General features: G+C 40.4%; 1 protein-coding gene across 12 annotated transcripts in view; it reads right to left on the reverse strand.

Moving 5' to 3' along the window:
- The window catches only part of MAGI1 (membrane associated guanylate kinase, WW and PDZ domain containing 1), a 782,434-nt gene that overhangs the window by 613,203 nt on the left and 147,385 nt on the right, over positions 1 to 21,846 (reverse strand). The gene's annotated exons all lie outside the window — the stretch shown is intronic.

Raw genomic sequence — 21,846 nt, forward strand, 5'->3', positions numbered from 1 at the left:
GCTAAAGCAGGTAGGAAAGAACTACATATAGGCACAAAGAAAATGTGCTATGAGACAAAAAAAATAGCACTTATATTATTAAAGGCAATATTCATGAGGCCAGAGACCTGACACAGGGGTTAAGGTACACAATACATGGTTTATTAATAAAGAGAGGAACAGCAGAAGAAATGAAGTACAGCAATATCTCTAAAGAGGTTCCACTAAAGGATAGATGGGGTGAAATTGGGAATTCCACTGCTTTTTCCTCCTTTTTAACTTGTTTGGTTGGATGGGGGCGGGGGTACAGGGATATCGGAGGGGTCTGTTTTGTTTTCTTTTGAGCCATATCTAACTGTGCTCAGGGGATCAAACCTGGACTGGGAGTCTGAATGATAGTATAGTGGGTAGGGTTCTTGCTGTAGCACATAGCCAACCAGGGTTTGATCCCTGGCACCCCATATAGTCCCCGAATATCCTGGCCAAAAGTAATTTCTGTGCACAGAGCCAGGAATAAGGCCGGGAAATAGCCAGCTCTGGCTCCAAATCTAACAAAACAAAGAAAACCTGGGTTGGCCACTTGCCAAGACAAGCACCTTAACCCAGGTACTATCTATCTCTCCAGAACCTGTTTGCTTGTTTTTGTTTTGGGGGCCATACTGCTGGTATCCAGAGGCCATTACTGGTTCTCTGCTCAGGAGATATCTCTGGGGTGCTTGGGTCAGGAGAGTCATCGGTGGCGTTACATTTTTAAACTGTATAAATGCAACCACATACAAAGCAAGCACCTTACATGCAAAGCAAGCACCTTACTTCCTATTCTAGCTCTCCAGTACCTTTCTTGGAAGTCTTAAAAAATCCTTTTTGAGCTTCTGAAAATTATCTATGGATAAGATTTTAATTTCTAAATAAAAATTAAGTTAAATCCAAAATCTTTATCCAACACCAAATTGGAATTCAAATGTAGAACTGAATCCAAAATCCTTGCCATGACCAACATATTCTATGACCTGAACTATATCTGCCTCCATGAAGGGCATATAAAAAAGTTGCAGGAAATGTCATAGAACATATTTATTTATTTCTTTAAAGTAGCAAATATGAGATCATTCATTCCATAGAAGAGATGAAACCCTTTGTGGTTCAATTCTCTACCAACACGAATGGGATGAGTAACACTAGTAATTATGGCTGGGCCAAAAACACTAGTAGTCTGTCTTCTTATAAGTATGAGCAGCTCTCAGAAGTCTGCAGATATTTAAATGTGTTTTTTCTCATTTCTCTCCACAGGAACAGGTTCCCAAGGGATGACCTCACCTTGCAGCCAGCTGTAGAAAGCTGTCTCATCACTGGTAAAAATGTCTTAGCTCAAGGCATATAATCAGTAAGGTGAAAAGGTGGAGAAATATTTCCACATCAAAATCATCACCTAGATTTTCAGTTATTGTTCAGAAGTCTCCTGGTCATCAGAAAAGAATCTGATCACTTTTAAATATCCGACAATTTATAATGAAACAGGACCATCGTGTATCACAAAAAGACTCCAGCTTGGGATAAAATTCTTTCTCCCAAGTTCTTATGTAAGAATGGAAATCCCTTCCCAGAAAAACAAAAAATAAACAATCATCCTTTGCAGTCCTCAAGTGTTTGTTGTATTTCAAGATTAGAAGAAAGAAAAGGGCCAATCGCAGAGACAAATTGGATATGCCAGTAGAGTTGCAGATTGCATTTTTGACAGTTTACGTATTGCACGTTACTTCAATGCTGTCAATCTGATTACAAATAGCTGGAGCCCTGCTCCTAATCACAGCCCCAAGGAAGGCTGCCTGGATTGATTTAATGACCAGCTCTGACCAGAAGCTGCCTCCAATTTACCTATGCAGCAGGTGGGAAAGTGGACAGAGGAACCAGAGGTGCGAACAGGTTTTTGCACTGGGCAGTTTCCTCCTCCACAGCCTTATCATTCACCCTATCCAAGGTGCTTCAGTTGCCGCTGATGCCTGAGCTCCAAAGTCAATAAAAAGCTCACACAGAATGGCTTCCATGCCTTTCTAGCTATTTAAAAAAAGCTCCTTGGTAAACATGAGTATCCCCAGCAGGCAGACTCCTAGTCTAATTGGGGTTGAGTCAGCTCATCAATGCACCAGAGACTTTGGCTGAAACATTCCTTGAACATTTCTCAACTTATTGATGCATAGCCAGAAACTAAGGTGAAAACAGATAGTGGAGAAAAAAAAATTAAGGTCAGTGGGAGTCCCAAGATGAACAGTTAACCCCTCACAAGCAGTTACTATGGGTTTGAAATATAGCTCAAAGGATTGGAGTGCATGCTTTGTACGCAGGAGGCCCAAAGCCAATTCCTGGCACCTCACAGTCCCTGAGCACTGAGTCAGGAGTGGCACCTAAGCCATACTGGCTGTGCCCTCCCCCAAAAGAAAGAAGAGGGGGAGAGATAGTACAGGCATACGGTGGTTTTCTTGTACACAGCTGATCCTCATTCCCTTGACCCTGAAAGAGCCTCCAATACGGCAGCGTTGGGAAAGACGAGTAAGGAGAGGCTGTTAAAATCTCGGGGCTGGGACGAATGGAGATGGTCCCACTGATGAATGGAGATGTAAATAAGAGAATACAACTGGTGACCACTTGAGCAAATCAATGAACAATGGGACAACAGTGATACAGTGATACTAAATAATATCATGCTCCAAACTCCACAAATTTTAACATGCGGTCAAGCAGACCCCCATGTCCAAATTCAAAATCCCCTTCACGATTGCCGTGTCCCTAAATTGTGACAAAAGTTCTTAATCTCACCGGGCTGAGTTACCTGTGGGGTGGGAATAGCGATTCCTACAACTTAAAGGGGAATTAAAAGATGTGAAGTAGACTGGGTAAACTGATGCCAAGGAGTCAAAATCATGTTTATAATTGTTTCATTCCCAGTCAAGAGGAGGAGTGAAAAAAGCTTTAGAAGGGGGCCACAAAATCAACTAAAGTTACATAGTTGGTAAGTGGCAGCACTGAACAACCTGTAGAGCTCCCACTCTTATGACTTATCACTGTCAACCTCATCCTTATCTTTCCCTCTCATCACTTAGGGTACATGAGATCCAGGATTGACTTGTATACATGATAACATCTTAAAACATTAAAATTCCCGGGCCAGAAAGATAGTATAATGGGTATGTCTTGCATGCAGTATAATAGAATAGCACATGCCTTGCATGTAGCTGAAAGCTCAATCTGCAGCTTCCCATATGTCGTTCAAGCACTATCAGGAATAATCTCAGAGCACAGAGCCAGGAATAAGCCCAGAACACCATTGGGTGTGCCTCCCCTGAAAAAACAAATAAAATACTAAAATTCCATTTTTTACATTTTTATTTTTTTTAAATAGCCAATTGTTATCAGAGTTGGAGTGGTGGCAGTTGAGATCACAGTAGTAGGCAGTGACCCAGTGTGTGTCATTGTGGGTCCAAGTGTCTAAATACAACCACTCATCTTTGCTCTTAGGAGAAATTCCACCTGTGTCACGTCAACTAAAACATCAGGACTTTAGAAGTGGCCGCACAAAAGAACAACTATGCATTGACAATTGATTACAAAGGAAGAATACTGCGGAATGGTCCCAAAACAACTGTCCTCATCAGTGAGGGGGAAAAGGGGTAGTGGATTCTCATACCAAATGCCGTGTCATGAAAGTGGGCGTCACATACCTCCCATGCGAGGGGTTAAGTAATAACTGACCAACACAGATTTTAGAGAGGGACCTTAGGTATCTTATGACAGTGCAGAGGCAGTGAAGAAATTCCTATAATATGTATCCATTAGAGAAAATCACAATAATGAATGCAAAAGTCAAAGAAATATTTTCATTTCCACTATAGTGAAAAAAATAAAAGAACAAATATAGTGTTCATGGTCAGGGATATACCCCAAACTTCTACTTTTTTTAGTAGTTCAACATCATTCAGGTAAAATATCTTTTATTATGTTTTTATTTTTATTTCTTTCTTTTTGGGTCAACCCGGCGACGCACAGGGGTTACTCCTGGCGTTGCACTCAGGAATTACTCCTGGCAGTGCTCAGGGACCACATAGGATGCTGGGAATCAAATCGCGGTCAGCCGCTTGCAAGGCAAACACCCTCCCCACTGTGCTATAGGTCCAGACCCTCAGGTACAATATCTTTTAGCAGCTACAGGTCAACAGGTCAACAATCCAAAAGTGGGAAGTGGTCACAAAGAATAGAGCCTAGAGTCTAGACCAGTGGGTAAGATAGGATTGTTCCCCATCAATGTTTCCCCATATCAAACAGGCCCAACTCAGCCTGGTGCAGCCTTCTCTTCTTATCCATCAGACTCAATCAGAAAAACTCAACAACATCCTCAGTCAACAGATCCGGAAACAGTAACAAGTGCTATAGCTGTAATAACTCACTGACACATCCTCTGCTCCCCAGTAAGGAAGGTAATGACAGAAGAGAATGTCAATTATGTCAATCAACTGGTGGCCAAGGATAAAGTGCATTCATAGAATTTGGACAAGAAATTTTTCAAGGTCAACTGCACCTCCTTCTATAGCAAACTCAAGTCTCCTGATTCCTAACCCTACGATCTTTCTATTATTTTAAAAGAGTGAAAGCCCCTGAGTAGATAAGGATTACATAAATACAACCGTCATTTCCACTGCCCTGCCACCCTTTCCACCAAGCTAAATCAGTCTGTCGTTCAACATTAAATTAAACGTCCTCTCCTCAGTGAGATCATTCCTAATTCTCTGTCACCAACTCAGCTCTTTCCCTGATGGCCAAGTAACCTCAGTTAAGCGGAATCTATAATAAATTTTTCTCTTTGACCAATTGTTTCTTCCTCTGAGTACAAGTTCTTAGATGGCTAGGTTCACCTTCCTACACTTCCATTTACCCTGAGACTCTCATACCTGCATATTTACAAGAACTTATTACATGCTGTTGTACTCAAAAAGCAGTCACTGAGCGCATACTTAATACCATGCATTGCACAAAACAAGGTATGCTAAAAGACCTTAAAAAAAAAAAACTGAACAGACTCTCCAGGAAGACTTTACTCTTAAAAAAAAAAGCCAGGATTAGGGAGCAAGTACAGTGAGTACGATGAGTAAGGTCCTTGTGCCTTGCATGTGGACAACCCAGGTTTGGCCCCTGGCACTGTCTATGATCTCCTGAGCACAGAGCCAAGAGTAAGCCTTGAACACAGTGCCCCAAAATAGAGGAAGAGTCAAGACCAGAGAGATAGTACATTGGGTAGGGGACTAATCTTGCATGCAGCAGACCAGGTTTCATCTCCAAGACCCCATGTGGTTCCTGAGCACTGCCAGGAGTGACTTCTGAGTGCAGAGCAAGGAGTAATACCTGAGCATCACCAGATGTGGCTCCCACACAAAACAAAACAAAACAAAACAAAAACAAACAAACAAACAAACACGAGGAATGAAGAAAGAATCAAGTTAAGGAATTATTTGAATAATACAAATGGGTGGTACCAACCAGTCAGAGGAAAATTTCAATAGAATTGGCTTGGGTAAATAACAGGTAAGGCAAATGATCATTCTAAAAGGTTTTCCCAGTGAACAAAACATATTTGGGAACGTTTTACGGATATGTGTAGCCAATAAGTAGTATAATATTTTCCATCAGAAGATTTTGAGAGCATGACTCCCCCAAAAGAAAATTAATTTCTGAGCACTGGACCCAATAGGACTTCTTATGAGTCAAGTTTCAACGTCAGCAAACAGAAGAGGGGAGATATTTGGGAATGGGAACTTGGAGGAAAATCTCTTCCACAAAGAAAACCATGACTGAGGTAAAACAAGGAAGGAGCAGAGTAGTAACTAAGGGTAGGATTCCCCCAAAGAAGAGTTTTAAGCTGTGACCTAAACTATGACTAACACTAAGGTAGGTGGGTTGAAGAAGACGAGAGCCAGAAAAGGTGTTATTCCAGATGGAAGGGACAGCAGGTTCCTATCGAGCCTAAAGTCAAGAGTATGAATAACCAGCACACTGTAGGCGTCCAGTAGTTGTGAGAGAAATAATTTTAGGTTCCCTCTTCTCTTCTTCCACCATTACAAGCCACACACGGCAGCCAATGCCGCCCCACAGACGTGTCAGTTCCTCCCAGCCCCGTTTCAAACAGATTTAGTTTCCCAGGAAGCTTCACACATAAATTTAAATTCACTCTCTTGTCTTAAAGGACAAGCCAGTCTTTGGGTAGAAACTGAACAGAAGGACTTGGAGAATTTGAGTTTTAATGCCAGTTTCGTTGTTACTTTACCAGGTGGCTTTTGGCAAGTAGATAAACAACCTTCTGTCTTCAGCTCTGTCTATAGGATGATTATCCAGAGTGACCCTGTTTTTTAAAAACCAGAGAAACTTGAGGCCAGGGAGATTGTACAGCAGGAAAGGCACTTTGCCGTGCACATGTCTGGCCCAGGTTCGATCCTTGGCACCACATATGGTCCCCCAAGCCTGCCAGGAAAAATCTCTGAGCACAGAGTAAGCCCTGAGCACTGCCAGGGGTGCCCCCGCCCCAAAACAAAAAAGAATTAAAAAGTAAAATACACAAAAACTTTAGAGGAACTGCCATGACATATCACTGAATCTGATTTTAAATATTCAGTACCATGTTTTAATTGTTTAAATATTTATAAAAATTGCCTAATATTTTGATGCAGAGGAATTTTATCCTAATTGTATCTATTTTTCTCTAAGTAGCTAAAAATTTCTGCTGAAACATTTATGCTAATTAAAAAAATCACACATGACCCAACCCTTAACCCATAGCTCTGAAAACTCAAGTTGGAACACTTCTGGCTAAAGGACCGTGATCCCAAGTGTTAGAATATCGACTGTACAGTGGAACTAGGAAGAAAAGAGAACAACCTTGTGAAGAAGTTTATTTTTAGTTCCAACACTTGCTTATCACTAAGAAGTATAACTTTGGTCTTGAACTTTCTAAGACTCATTTTCCTCATCTGGGAAATGGAGATTATAATTGCCTTAACTGACAGTTGTTGCAGAGTCAATTTTATAGTATATTAACAAAACTTCATAAACTGCTTATTAAATACTTTATCTAAAATATTGTATAAATTATCATCGAACCTAGCCTTAGAAAATACAAGAAGAAAGGATACACTGGCCAATCTACTGATTAAACACCCAACACAAGCACAATTCTCACTGTGCCTGGCACAAGGGTCAAAGGAAAGAATAAATGTTTAAAATCCTCATGGAACCAAAGTGATTGTGCAGCATATAATTTGCTTGACTTGTACACAGTTAACTCAGGATCAGCTTCCAGCACAACATATGGTCCCCTACACCCTGCTAGGAGTGATCCCCGAGTGCAGAGCTAGAAGTAAGCCTTGAGTACCACTAGTGTGCCCCAAACTCACCCCCTGCCTAGCCCCCCCAAATGTAACCCTTTTCATCATATATGAGCTAATCAAATCCTCCCCATAGCCATGATTATTATTTCCCGTTTTACATGTGAAGCTAAGTTATAACAGAAAAATAAATGATCAAGCAGCTGCTCTCCAGAGTTTCTATTCTGCTGTGTATTATCAAACAGAAGGATATGACCAGTCATTTTTAAAAAGCTTTTTGTTTTAATTTTATTTATTTATTGGGCCCACACCCGGCAGTGCTGGAGGTGAGAGGCAGATGGTGCCAGGGATCCATTTCAGGATCTGGCATACGCTAAATAAGTGGGCTACCACATGATCTATCTCCCCGGCTCTGCAAAGTAATTCCTCTGGAAAATTATTCTGATGATATTAACAAAATCTATGGCATGAAGGCTAGAAACCAGGTAAATGTTTCTGAGTAATTCAAAAGAAAGGAAGTTTATAGCCAAGAAAGGGACAATCGCTGGTACCACCTTGCCCAACACTCATCAGTTTCAGAATCACAATACATGACGTCTGGGGAAATCAAATGAGGCTCTCTGAGAAAGTTCCGTCCTGTAACCCACCTCTAATCATCTTGAGTATTATATTACCAGGTTTCATCCCAAATCCTGGGAAGAAAAATAGAACTAGGGATACGAAGCACGGAATTAAAGCTACTCCTGTAGCCCTACTACTGTATATAGGATTGCCTGGTTAATCATTCATTATACTGTTCTAATGGCTACTGAAGAGTTCTGGGGCACCCAAAGTGCAATTCAAGTGGTCTGGCTGGGACATTACAATAATACATAGGTGGTGTCCAGGAGCCCGCACATGGTAAAAGGGACAGAACTGGGGCCGATCACTACATGCAAGGCAAAGGTTAACGCTGTGCTCTTTCTCCAGCTCTCATCCAGGTACTTTTTCCAGAAAGTGGGTTAAGTAGAAGAGGAAGTGCAAATCTATTTTTGTCTTTGCCTGTGTAGTTAACAAAAGGCACAATAGTCTGTGACTCTAACTTAAAAAAAAAATAAAAGAAGAAGAAAGGTTTGGTAATGGCCATTCCAGCACTGTCAAGAGAAGCCAGTATATGTATTTTGGATCAGACCATGAACATATCCTATTCACAGTCTATTTGATCAACTCCTGATTTCCCACATGGCTTGCCAATTGGGAGCAGATGCATTAAAATGCTACAAGAAACATTCTATCCTAACGGTTAATTCTCTCTTTATGAATTCATAGGTGATGAGTCTAATTTGTTAATCATTTTCTGTGAGATGGAACAATATGAGTTTGCTCCTGGCAGCTGGTTAAATTTCCCTTCAGAGGTTTCCTGGACAACTGCAAAGCTTCTCTTGAATCATCCTGAAATGTACATTTCAAATACAAGTTCTTGTGAGCAACAGACGCTAATTCTACCTAGAGCAGAATAGTAAGAAGAGCAGGGGAGAGTGCTCGAGACGATGGAGCACATGCTGTGCGTGCAGGAGGACAGGGAGTAATCCTGGCACCATAATTCCTTAAACACCACTATGAGTGACCTTGAACACTACACCAAAAGTTGACCCTGAGCACTACTGGGTATGACACAACAACTGAAGAGAGGAAGGAGAGGAAGAGGAAGAAGGGGGAGAGGAGGAGGAGAAGGAAGAGGAGGTGGAGGAGGAGGCTGAGTTTAAAGACATACCAAGCCAATTGTCTTGACAATATCACCAAGAATAAAGCAGCATTTAGCCCTGTCCTCCCGTTGTTCATCGATTTGCTCAAGCAGGCCCAGTAACATCTCCATGGTGAGACTTGTTGTTACTGTGTTTGGCATATCGAATACATCAACGGTAGCTTGCCAGGCTTTGCCGGCGGGTGAGATACTCTCAGTAGCTTGCCGAGCTCTCCAAGAGGGGTGGAGGAATCGAACTCAGGTAGGCCTGGCCGGCCTCGTGCAAGGCAAATGCCTTACAGCTGTGCTATCGCTCCAGCCCATAAAACTAAAGGAGATTTTCCCTAAATGGGGGGTGATGGGGTGAGAAGGGAGGGGCATAGTGGTGAGGGAAGAAAAAGGAAGAGAAGAAGGAAAAGGAAAGAATGAAAAGAAATGATAAGGGAAAATGTGCATTCAAATCCCTCTTTAGGCAGCAAACACACAAGCTATCCGGTAGCATATGCTGTTTGCCGTCCCATTTCTTTCACATCCCAGTTTGGGGATCAAACTGAGAATTTGGAAGTCCAGGACTGGAAATAAAGTAAGCTTTCATGACTTTTTTGCACCAGGGTCAGCAAATGTCATTTAGAAAATGGATTCAAAATTTCATTTATGCAATCTTCATTGAAAATGGATTTTGTGTTATCCAAACAAGTTGAGAAAAATGCTTTTTAAAAAAATACCCATGAAAAAGCTGAACTAACAACTTCTTGTCTACAAGTAGAAAATCAAATAATTCTGAAATGTGACCCTCAAGAATAAACAGAAATGTCTCTTTTAGAATTAGGGTGGGTCAGATGAAGAATGAATTTAATACTTGTTAGACAAATAATTCTTTGCAACAACTATAACAAAGACTTACTTCTGGAATTCCACTGAAACTAGTAGCTTGCTTTAAGGTTCTGTGGGAAGACCACCCAGTTTAAGTGGAACGTGCCAATTACTGAATTACAAATAGTCACACATTTCAAAAGATGCTCTTTGAAAGAGATGCATCATTTCTTTAACATTGGCATCAGAAGAATCAGTTCTGAGACAAATGATGTCAATTCCAGCCTTGTCTGTCTCATGTCTCACCATTCTCATTTTCATACAAGTACTGCATAAAACCAGTGGTTTATCTTGAGGTTTACAGGAACTGCCTATAGTATTTGGTAAAATCTGACTCCTTCAAGGAAACTACCCAGGACAGTAAAGTTCCGGTTCATCAAGAAACATGCTTTTCAGTCTTAATTTTCTAGTCTAGGAAGGAAGGAAGGAGGGAGGAAGGAAGGAAGGGAGGAAGGGAGGAAGGGAGGGAGGAAGGGAAGAAGGAAGGAAGGAAGGAAGGAAGGAAGGAAGGAAGGAAGGAAGGAAGGAAGGAAGGAAGGAAGGAAGGGAGGGCAAATATTTTCCCCCAGATTGGAGACGTTGGTAGTTGCTACTTGGGTGGTGTATTGCGTGGTCACATATTTAGAAGGGAGATCTTGTACCCTGAAAGTGTGTATAGTCAAACCAGTGTTACCTCAATAATATATATATATATATAAAATTTAAAAAAAAACACCTTCTTCTCCAGAGTTCTTAATTAGCTTTTGCTGAAATACTAAAGAAATTAAGAAGACAAACAGTTGCTGGCTACCAAGTCTGAGATGAGCTTACACATTTTTTTGCATGGAGGAATTCCATATGCATTTTCTCTTCTCATTTCTTCTCTCTCTCTTTTTTAAAATTTATCTTGTGTTCTCTCCTCTTTTCTTTTCTTCATTTCCTTTGGTGAACATCTTCTTTCTTCTGGGGAGCGTGACAGTTATATTTTACCGGGGGGGGGGGGCTCTTGGGGGGAGGAGACCACATCTGGCAGTGCTCAAGGGGTCATTCCTGACTCTGTGCTCAGAAGTAATCTCTGGCAGTGTTTGAGAGACCATATTATGCTGGGCATCAAACTGCATGCAAATACCTTCCTACAGCGTAGAAAGCTCACCCAGAGTTCTCTGCCTTCCACATAAGGACAATCATATACTCCCGTCCTGATGATATAAAAACTATTTAAGGAAGCTAGTGAATTTCAATTCCCTCAACAAAACAAAACAAAACAAAAAGAAAAAAGAAAATAAGACTTGGAGATGGAGAGATAGTGTGTGTGTGGGGGGGGAGGGGGGGGAGGAGGCGAATGCCTTGCATACTGGTTTGATCCCAGGTACTGCATAGGGTCCCTTGAGCACTGCCAGAGTGACCCATGACCACAAAGAAGGGAGTAGCTCCTGAACCCTGCCCCCTTCCCACAAAAAAAAAAAAGGAAAAGAGAAAACAAGATTATAATTCAAAATCAAGAAAGGGGAAAGCAAAAGAATGAAAAGAGGACTCAGAAAGAAAGAACAGAGAGCTGGGCACTTGCCTTGCGTGTAGCAGACCCTGGTTAGATTCCCAGGACCCCAGATGTCTCCTGAGTACTGCAAGGAGTGGCCCCTGAGTGCAGAGCCAGAAATAAGACCAGAAGTAAGCCCTGAGCACTGCCCAGTATGGCCTTCCCCCGGAAAATGAAAAGAAAGTTAACTGAGAATAAACACCAAATAAAAGATTTTTATTAGGGAATGGCAGGGTCCAAGGAAAAAAAATATTTTATTATCAGAATGCAAAAATAAAGATGAACAAATTCAATGCCCAAATTTACAATAAAGATCAACAAAGTCAATGTCCAAATTTACAACACAGTTGAAAAATTACATCTAAGAAGAAAGCTGGCCAATGTCCTCTTCCCACTGCCAGCCCCTTGCTGCCTGTCCTTGGATACAGCAGGACTAAGGACAGAAAATACAGGACATGAGGCATCTAAGCACAGACTCAGTAACACGGAAAAGGATGAATTGCACCACATGGAGAAGAAGAATAAAGGGGAATTTTAGCTATGCTATTATGCAGAAACAAACAAAAGGAGTGATCAACGAAAGTACTTCCCCAAATACAAAAAAAAGACAAACTTTCAAACTGTGATAGGGCTAAGGTTCTTGCCATACATGTGGTCAGGTTTGATCTCTGAAACTACCAGGAGTGATCCCCAAGTGCAAAATCAGGAATAAAACCCTGAGTACACACAGGTGGGGCCACCAAATAAAAATAAAACATAATCAAAATGTGATACAAAATTAAGGAAAATAAAAACAGGGTAACTTCAATCTGTTTCCTGAGTTTAAAATTCGGAACTGTCAAACAACAAATTTTGTTACTGGAAAGAAATGTTTAAAGAAAAGGAAAACCCAGGAGATAGGTAGGATATAAGAAAATGTGTATTACCATATTGCATATCATACATTTTTTAAAGCATAAATTTTATTACTCCAACCCAATTCTATGGGTAGTATGAATCGAGGAAATCTTCAGACAAATTGACGGCACTGTACATACAAATGTGTAGTCATCACAGCATGGTTTACAAGAGCAGACACTCACAAACAGTTCAAATATTCAGCAACAGAACACTTTAAATAAATTATACAGCATCCATAGTGATGAAAAATGAATAAAATCAGATATTTATATGTATTGTTTACAATCTCTATCATGATTCACTACCAAATGAACATGTAGGAAATATTCAGGTTATACAACAGTTAAATCTATGGAAAATGTTCCTATACTTACAGGTAGAATATATATACATGTAATAATATTTATATTTATATATGTCATAGATATAAATAATGCTAGCTAATACTCAACAGTGTTTTGGTTATAGTTTTGTCTATTATTTCAGAAAACAATTGTGATAAAGCAAAAATAGCTTTACAAGAAAAAAGCACTGTGCCAACATGAAGGTTAGAACTGTAATGAGACATCCTTGCACTAGATGGAGAAATGAACTCCTAAATTCTAAGTCTCCAAATTTTACAGTCTTATCACCTAATGGGCTGGAGTGATAGCACAGCGGGTAGAGTGTTTGCCTTGCATGCCGGTGACCTGGATTCAATTCCTCTGTCCCTCTCGGAGAGCCCGGCAAGCTACTGAGAATATTCTGCCGCATGGCAGAGCCTGGCAAGCTCCCCGTGGCGTATTGGATATGCCAAAAATAGTAACAAGTCTCACAATGAAGACGTTACTGGTGCCCTCTCAAGCAAATCAATGAACAACAGGAGAACAGTGCTACAGTGCTATCACCTAATAAAATTGTGCATCTTCTATTCTACAGAGCATATTTATATATATATTCATCTATTATGTGGAGAATTACATGTAATATTTTGAAGCCAAACTTATTAATTGACGTAAATAAGAAAAAATGCAAACCAAAATTAGTTTTCACTTTACATTTGGCAACTCAATGGGGTATGTCACTTAATTTCCTTAGGTCTTCTGCTTCCTTCTAAACAAATTGATAATCATAACTGAATTGCCTCCTAAAAGACTTTCTCCTTTAACTCCTAATCCTCAGCAGAGCATGATGAAAGTCTTCACAGACAACAGGTAATGGCCAGATGAACGTGGTCTGGCTAATGAAACGTGAGCAGGGGGGATGTAGGTCACTTCCAAGACATGTCAGGGAGGGTCTCTTGGCCCTTTACCACCAGTGTGAAAACCAGGAAAGAAAATGCTCTAATAAGAACAGAGCAATAAATGAGTTGAAATCCAAGCTCCCAGATCTGTTGACCGTCATAGTAACCTCAAATTTTTACAGTAATGAACGGTTCTATTTCTATAACTCAGAAATGAACCCAAAATCAATGTGGCCAGGTACCTATTCTAGGAATCAAACTGAAAAAATGAAACTCAGAAAACTAGAATGAAAAAGAACTAGTCTGTTAATTTCTCCAGCATGATCTTACATAGGCCCTCAAAAATATTTTTAGAACAAAAGTATCCCACTTGTCACTTCTTAAACTTGTAAGAAATCGAAGTTCCTAGTTAATATCAGAGATTTCCATAGTAACATAAAATACTAGATCTAGTTACAATAAAATATTGATTAAAGATAGTTTATACTGAAAGCAAAATGTCTAGTCAAATGTTAAATAAGCACATCTTCCATCTTGATTTTTAAAAAAATCCTCAAATATCACATGCAAATCTTGTGTGTACAGAAGAAAAAGTCAGAAAATTCTGTCTCAATCTCATTACTCTGGAAGATTAGAATTTTTAACTTCGAGACAGAGAAAGGTAACTGAAAAGTATAGTTTTCTTCTTTATGTATTTGTTTTATTAGAAATTTGACAATAAGCATGTATTACTTTAATAATATACAAAACTATGCAAATAAAGCATGACTTAGAATCACCAACCTCCAAAAAAAAGATGAGGGCTGGGGAAGGTAATGAAATTCACACCTATAAGTAAAACCACAGCCTTCTAAATTCAATTAAGTAAATTCACAAACTTGTAACTTCTACTGTCATAAAAAACTATAGCACAACATAAAACAAATCTATTTCTTTAACCTCCTCGCTTTAATGGATGCTATAATTTCTCTTGGAGACAATAAATAGGACAAAAGAAAACTCATGAAAAATCAAAGGGAAGGGCAAGAATAAAGCGACATTCTACTTCAGAGTGAAATTCGAATATGTGAAATATTCTGGGTTCGGTCTCTCTCACCACATGGTGCCATGAGCATTGTCAGGAGCAATCTCTGAGCACTGAGTCAGGACCAGTCCCTCAGTCCCACAAGGTGTGTTCCAGTCCTCTCAGCTCTCTCCCAGGTCTTGAGCCCAAGCATCTAGAGCCCACCTCAGCAACTCGATTACAGTCCCAGGTACTGAAAGGGAGGTGGGGGAAGAAAGTGATCTTCCATCTCCAGAACCAGAACCAGAACCAGGACCAAGGAGAATATTAAACAGGTAGTAGGAACTTTGTCCACATCTAATGCTGAAAATCAAGACGTTCAGCAGATGCTTTGTATCCTAAAGCTCCAAATGATCACACACTCAAGTGAGTAAGTTGAAAAGAGAAGTGCCATGCATTACCAGTTACTGCTGGCAAAAGGTAAATTATATATATGATAATTCAAGCAGTAAACAGGAGGGATTTTTATTTTTTAAATTTTTCTTAAATTTGTTATTTGATGTCAATAAAGCAGAAATGGATACAATTCTAGGATCTAAATTCATTAGATAATAAAGTTACAATGTTAATATCAATACATCTAGAAAATAAATTATGTGAACATTGTTAAATCTGATTGCAGGGTTGTCAGTCCTTGTCTAAGAAACTACCAAGCATCTGTAGCTTCAGGAGGTGTCCAGACATTTTCAGATGGATGGTCTCCACCAAAGAGTCAACAGGAGGCAGATGTGGGTGGTGGGCAGTGCTGCTGGGGCTCCAGAAAGTGTGGGGCTAGGGGAGAGGCTACCCATAGGAGGCATTGTCTAACATCAATGAAAGCAATTTTAGAACCTATAGAAACTGGGAAAAATAATTCACACTTTCCTTAATTCGAAAGTCTTACATGCATATATGCACACATTCAGATTTAAAACTATATATATATGTATATCATATTTTGATAATGAAACTATGGCTCAGAGTCTCCTACCCAGTCCCTACATTTTATTTGGCGGGGAGAAGGAGGGTTGTGGAGATGCAAGATCCAATGGTGTTCTTGGGACTACAGAGTGCTGGGGAGTGAACTAGAGTCAGCCTCTAGCACAGTGTATTTTCTCATTTGTTTTTGTTTGAGGGTCACACCTAGCATTGTTCAGGAGTGCTCCTGACCTTCTGATGCTGTGCTCAGGATCATATATGGCAGCACTTAAGATGCAATGCACAGTTCCAGGGAATGAACAGAAGGACATGTGCAGAGAAAGTACCTTATTCCTTATACTGTCTCTCTGCCCAGTATTGGGTTAAATTTAAAAAAAAAAAAAAGGAAGAAATGATAATGGAGAGGAAAATGTGGAATGGAATATTATGTGGAATATCACTGTGATCAATCTCTGCCACAATCTCTGAGTATTGCAAATCCTGGGTCAGAAAATTCATTTTAGAAAGGTGAAGAGATTTCCCCAGGTCACATATTATATAGATATAGATGTTAAGAAGTTAAAACAGACCTATGTGAAGGGCTGGAGCGATAGCACAGCGGGTAGGGCGTTCGCCTTACACGCGGCCAACATGGCCGACCCGAGTTCGATTCCTCCGCCCCTCTCGGAGAGCCCGGCAAGCTACCGAGAGTATTCGATATGCCAGACACAGTAACAACAAAGTCTCCAATGGAGACGTTACTGGGCCCGCTCGAGCAAATCGATGATCAACGGGAGGGCCTTTACCTTTACCTTACCTTACCTTGTAATTTCCATGATTATGGCAGGTAAAATAGCCATCAAGACTAGGCTGCTCTCTGATGAGAGCTAGGACGTCTGCAGATTTTCTACAGAAATAAGAAGTGCACTGGGGAAATGGTTCAAAGGGCTGGAGTATACGCTCCGCATGCAAGAACCCTGGATTCAATCCCCAGCGCCACATGGCCCGCTGAGCAGTAGTAAACCCCAACACCTCACCTGCCCTGGAACCACGTCTGAGTACTACCTAGTATGGTTCCAAAGTGGAAGAAGAAAATGGATGGGGAAGGGAGGGAGGGAGGGAGGGAGGGAGGGAGGGAGGGAACGAATTATCAAATATTTTACAAACGGGTCCTGATGAAGACCAGGAACCACCTAGGACAGCAAACCAGCCAGTGAAACCTAAGTAGGACACAGTGTACCCGGCAACACAATGAACCCAATGAGCCACAAACTCCATCTGATGTCAAGTCCAAATGGGGAGTTCTCAGTCATCACCATGAGTGGCCTTGAAAGTGCCAATCCCGGTGATGAGTGTGTCTTCTGGCATGGAGAGTTTCACAACACATCTTTATTGCAGGCAGAGGCCACTTGCATCATCCAGATTTATTGCCTTATAAGAACCTACAGTGTGAATGTTTACTGTAGTCATGGAACCTTCACATGAGGTCAAAGAAGCACACACCCATCACTGTGACATTTCCAAACGGGGCCAAACGACAATAAGGAAAGGAAATGGGGATAGTTTATAATGTCACATTTTATAACAAATGAAGACTTTATTTTGAAGTGCTGGAGATCAGACCCAGGCCTCACACACGCAAAGCAGGCACTTGAACACTAAGTCACATTCCCTAGTGTGACTTCCTTTTCTTTTAGAGACCCGTGATATTCATGGGCGACTTTGCAATATATACATAGCCCTGCATAACTTGACAATAAATCCATCAGAGCTTTATTTCAACATTGGGTTGAGTAAAATGAAGACACTGTGTCTTTTTAATAAATGTTTCTTACACAAGGATGGTGTCAATACTTGCTCCCTAGGTGGGTTCACAGGAAGTATACTAGGCCAATACTTTATTTAAAAATTTCATTTCATCAGTAAAGTTTTTTCTCAGTCTGTCTGGTGATGGATGTTTGCTGGATTTATTGTGATCATTTCATAATACATCAAGTACGGAATCATTGTGCTATACAACTGAAACTAGTAAAATGCTGTATGTCATTTCTAATATCCCAATTCAAGAAAAACAACTCAGCGACTCTCTTTTAATTGTTGTCTGTTCAACGCCTTGACCAAAATACTGAGGAATTCACATGAAAGATACAGCCTTACATGGTCTGCGATTCTACAAATAATATCCTGGGGGCTTCAAAAATCACTTTAAAATGAGACTTTAATTCTAATAAATTGCTAGCTGCATTCCAGAAGGCAAGGAAGCTGTCTTTAAATTGTAATCAAAAATTATTTTCTAAAGGCTTACAAAGCCTCTTTAACTGAATAACAAACCTACAGTTTTCTTTATCAAAAGGAATGCCTTAACCTAAGTTCCAGTTTGAATACATCATTTCAGTATAACAGCTAAAATCAGTGACCTAGATGATTAAAAAAAATGCCTCATCCTGAATTATATAAAAATTTCCACCATATTAATGTTTTTTTAAAAAAAAAATCAATGGTAATCAGGTGAGGAAGTAGCTCAAAATGCTGGAGCACATGCTTTGAATGTGGGAACCCCAGGTTTGATCCCTTGCACAGCATATTCCCCAAGCACACGATGGAATGCAGTCCCAAACATCACTATGTGTGGTCCCAAAGCTAACAAAATGTCTATCTTTGCCATAAAAATTTATATATAATTTATATTATACATCATATAAAACATGATAAATATATATCACATATAATAAATATATACAATAGATATAATATATAAATATTATATATAATACATATATATGTATTTAAATACTTTCCTTTTGGGAGAAAGGGTTTGTTTGGGGATCACACCCAGTTGTGCTCAGTACTTAGTCCTGACTCTGCACTCTGGACTCACTCCTGGCTGGGCTCTGGGGACCACATGGCGTGCTGGGAATCGAACCCAGGTTGGCCACATGCAAGACAAGTGCCTTACCCACTGTACTATCTCTCGAACCCCTATTTAAATCCTTTCATCATTTGAAAGGATTCTCCAATTATTAAAGTGCAATTGGCACTAAGACCACAAGAGGATATGATAATCACAATTAGCAGCTTCCAGAAACCAATTAACTACTGGTTAGAAAGTTATTAGCCAGCTATCTGGTCAGGGATAAAAAGCACTGTGGAGGGTCAGAGAGATAGTACAGGGGTTAAGGCACAAGCTTTCTATGTAGTTGACCCCAGTTTGAGCCCTCATGTCACATGAGTCCTGGAGCACTACCAGGTGCCTCTCTGGAGACCTCAAACACCCGCCAACATGGCATGCGAAATCCCCAGCACTCAGGGCGACGATGAACAGCACTAACCCTTAGGCATTCACAATGAATCACAGGCCTGGTGGCCACAAATCAGCAACTTTAAACTGATAAATGAAGGCATCAAGTACTTATTCTTTCCTAATAACAAACTATTGAAAACGTTTTTTCAAAAAAAGAGAGGGACTGAGGCTGGAGTGATAGCACAGCAGGTAGGGTGTATGCCTTGCATGTAGCTGACCTGGGTTCGATTCCCAGCATCCCATATGGTCCCCCGAGCACCACCAGGAGTAATTCCTGAATGCATGAGCCAGGAGTAACCCTTGTGCATCGCTGGGTGTGACCCCAAAAGCAAAAAAAAAAAGAGGGACTGGAGCAATGGTAAGGTGGGTAGGATATTTGCGTGCAACTCAAGTTTGATGCCCGGGAACCCTGAATGGTTCTCTGGGCCCACCAGGAAAAAGCCAATGATTTGCTCATTAGTGTCATTAATTTCAGCAAAAATTCCTATCACCAGGCTAGAAAGATAATATACAAGGCACACAGTGGACCCTGATTTGATCCCTAGCCCTCTTTATGACCCCCTGAAAACAGGGCCAGGAATAGCCCCTAAGTACTGCCAGATGTTAACCAACCACCTCCCATTGCTCCCACCAAAACCCAATTCAGAACTGTTTATTACACAAAGTTCTTCAAAATATGCTGACCTATAACAACAAATAAAGACAAGAGTCGATGACAAAGCATATTATTTCAAGTGGGTGATACGTACGAACAAAACGCATTTGTACAAACACAGTGAAATCCATACCAAGAAAATTCAGCTCCACGAAAACAGCTGTCAAAGGTACAACATTTATAATTACTCAGCTATAATTTCTACAAAGACTATGTATCTTTATGATCTCTCATCTGGAAAAAAAAATCAGGCTTAGCATGAACTGAAATCAGATCCAAGACAGCAGGAGAAAAATGTCAACTTCCACACATCAAGAGACCTCTTCAGAGGGGCGTGGACAGAGAGTAAAAATGTCACCTATGCTGAAAGGAATCATCCCTTTGACATGACGGGGTTAAATTCCCATACAAGCAATGACACCAGAGGAATAAAAGCAAGAGAGCTGGAAACAGAGGAATAATTATGAGCTGTCCTGATTCCTTATATTGGAAAATTAATTTACAGTGAGGACCTTGACATCAATGTTAATTCAACACACACACAGAGAGAGAGAGAGAGAGAGAGAGAGAGAGAGAGAGAGAGAGAGAGAGAGAGAGAGAAAAGAGCGCAAAATGCCCACAGAGGTTTTAATACAATTTCTAATACACTTCAACTAACTTGCTTACATTTTGAATTAGAATTGCAAAGAGGAATTACAGATAAAACAGGATTAATGGATGCAAATTCAAACAGACTTTGCATGACGCATTAATTTTTCAGATACCAAAGAAATCTTGGACAAGTACATAGGAAAAGCTGTAAAGTGGCCTTGAGATGGGATGTTACCCAGTGTACAATGCATGCTTTGCATATGTGAGGCCCTGGGTTCAATTCCCAGCACCATAGAATAGAAATTAAATTAAATAACCATAAATCCACATTTTATCCCTCTCAAAAAAAGAGAAGCGAATGTTTTTCATATATCTTACAGTTAACCACTTGGCTTAGACCAAAGAAAATAAATCTCCAAAAGAATTTCAGATTAGTTTTAACATCTTATCACATGTCCCAAAATTATGCTGCTTGGATCAAACAAGAACTGAGCTTAGTGGTCAATGATTCATTCCCAATATCACCTGGTCTCCCAAACACCACGGAGAGGGATGTCCAAGCACCAGCTAGAGATTAGCACCCTGAGCACTGCTGCTCATGAACATTGCTCAGACAGAAACTAAACAAAAAAAACAAACAACAACAACAAAAACCCACCCATTTTCGAAGTTGTAAATGAAGCATCACTAAATAACCTGAAAAGAACTTCTCACTCACAACAATGAACATGGTGGGCAGGGTATGAAAAGAAAGGCCAAGTCTGTTGCTAAGAGGCAATGCAGGTATGAATGAAAATTAAATGAGTCACGCATTACTTATCTCATATCAGGCTTTGCATACAGCAGGCACTCAGGCATGACTGATAATATAACACAATGCATAGAGATACACACTACCATTTGGCTGTTGATGTTTTTTTGGGGGGTGGGAGGCAGGCACAGGTGAAGGGGTGGGCCACATCCTATTGCACTCAGGGCTTACTCCTGGATCTGCGCTCAAGCATCACTCCTGGTGGGACTCAGGAAACCATCCATGGTACAAAGGATAAAACTCAGGTCATTCATATGCAAGGCAAATGCTTCACCCCTATACTATCTCCTTGGTACCACCCTTCCCCTCACCCCGACCCTACCCCCCGCAACTTGGCTGTTTTAATGAAGTTAAAAGTTGGTATGAGAAAGCAGTTAATAAGAGAGTCAACAAAAAAAATCATAAAGGACAATAGTAGTGAACACTATTGAGAAGGCTAGCAAATATCCTGCTTCCCCCCTCCCCAATTGTTGAGTCACACTTGTTTATAACAAACATACGTCTGATTACCATATTTGCACGGAACTTCATTTCATTGACCAGACCTTTCTGCTGCATTCCTGGAGACCAATCAGAAAAACCTCTTCCTGGAATTTATAACGAGGAATAAGAGATCTAAGTCTCTGACAGAGCCCATGAGAAATTAATGTCTGTTGGGGACTGTAAGCAGCCAGGTTCTGGTATAAATCAATCATTTTGAAAGACTAGAATAGGTAAGAATCCCAACAGGAAACAAAACCAAAACCAAAAACCTGTTGGCTAGGTTCAAAGTCCTGAGTCCTAGGATATATCTAGACTTAACTACATTCCCTCCCCAGTTCTACTTCTGATACATGTATAACTATACAACCATACATTTGTAACATAAACTCTCCTGAATTTTTAAGTAATTATTATTATTATTATTACTTTCAAATAGGAGCAAGCACAGCAGGACAGCAGGTAGGGCAT

Source organism: Sorex fumeus, unplaced genomic scaffold (assembly GCF_029834395.1).
Source record: "Sorex fumeus unplaced genomic scaffold, SorFum_2.1 ptg000072l, whole genome shotgun sequence".
NCBI classification, from domain to species: Eukaryota; Metazoa; Chordata; class Mammalia; order Eulipotyphla; family Soricidae; genus Sorex; species Sorex fumeus.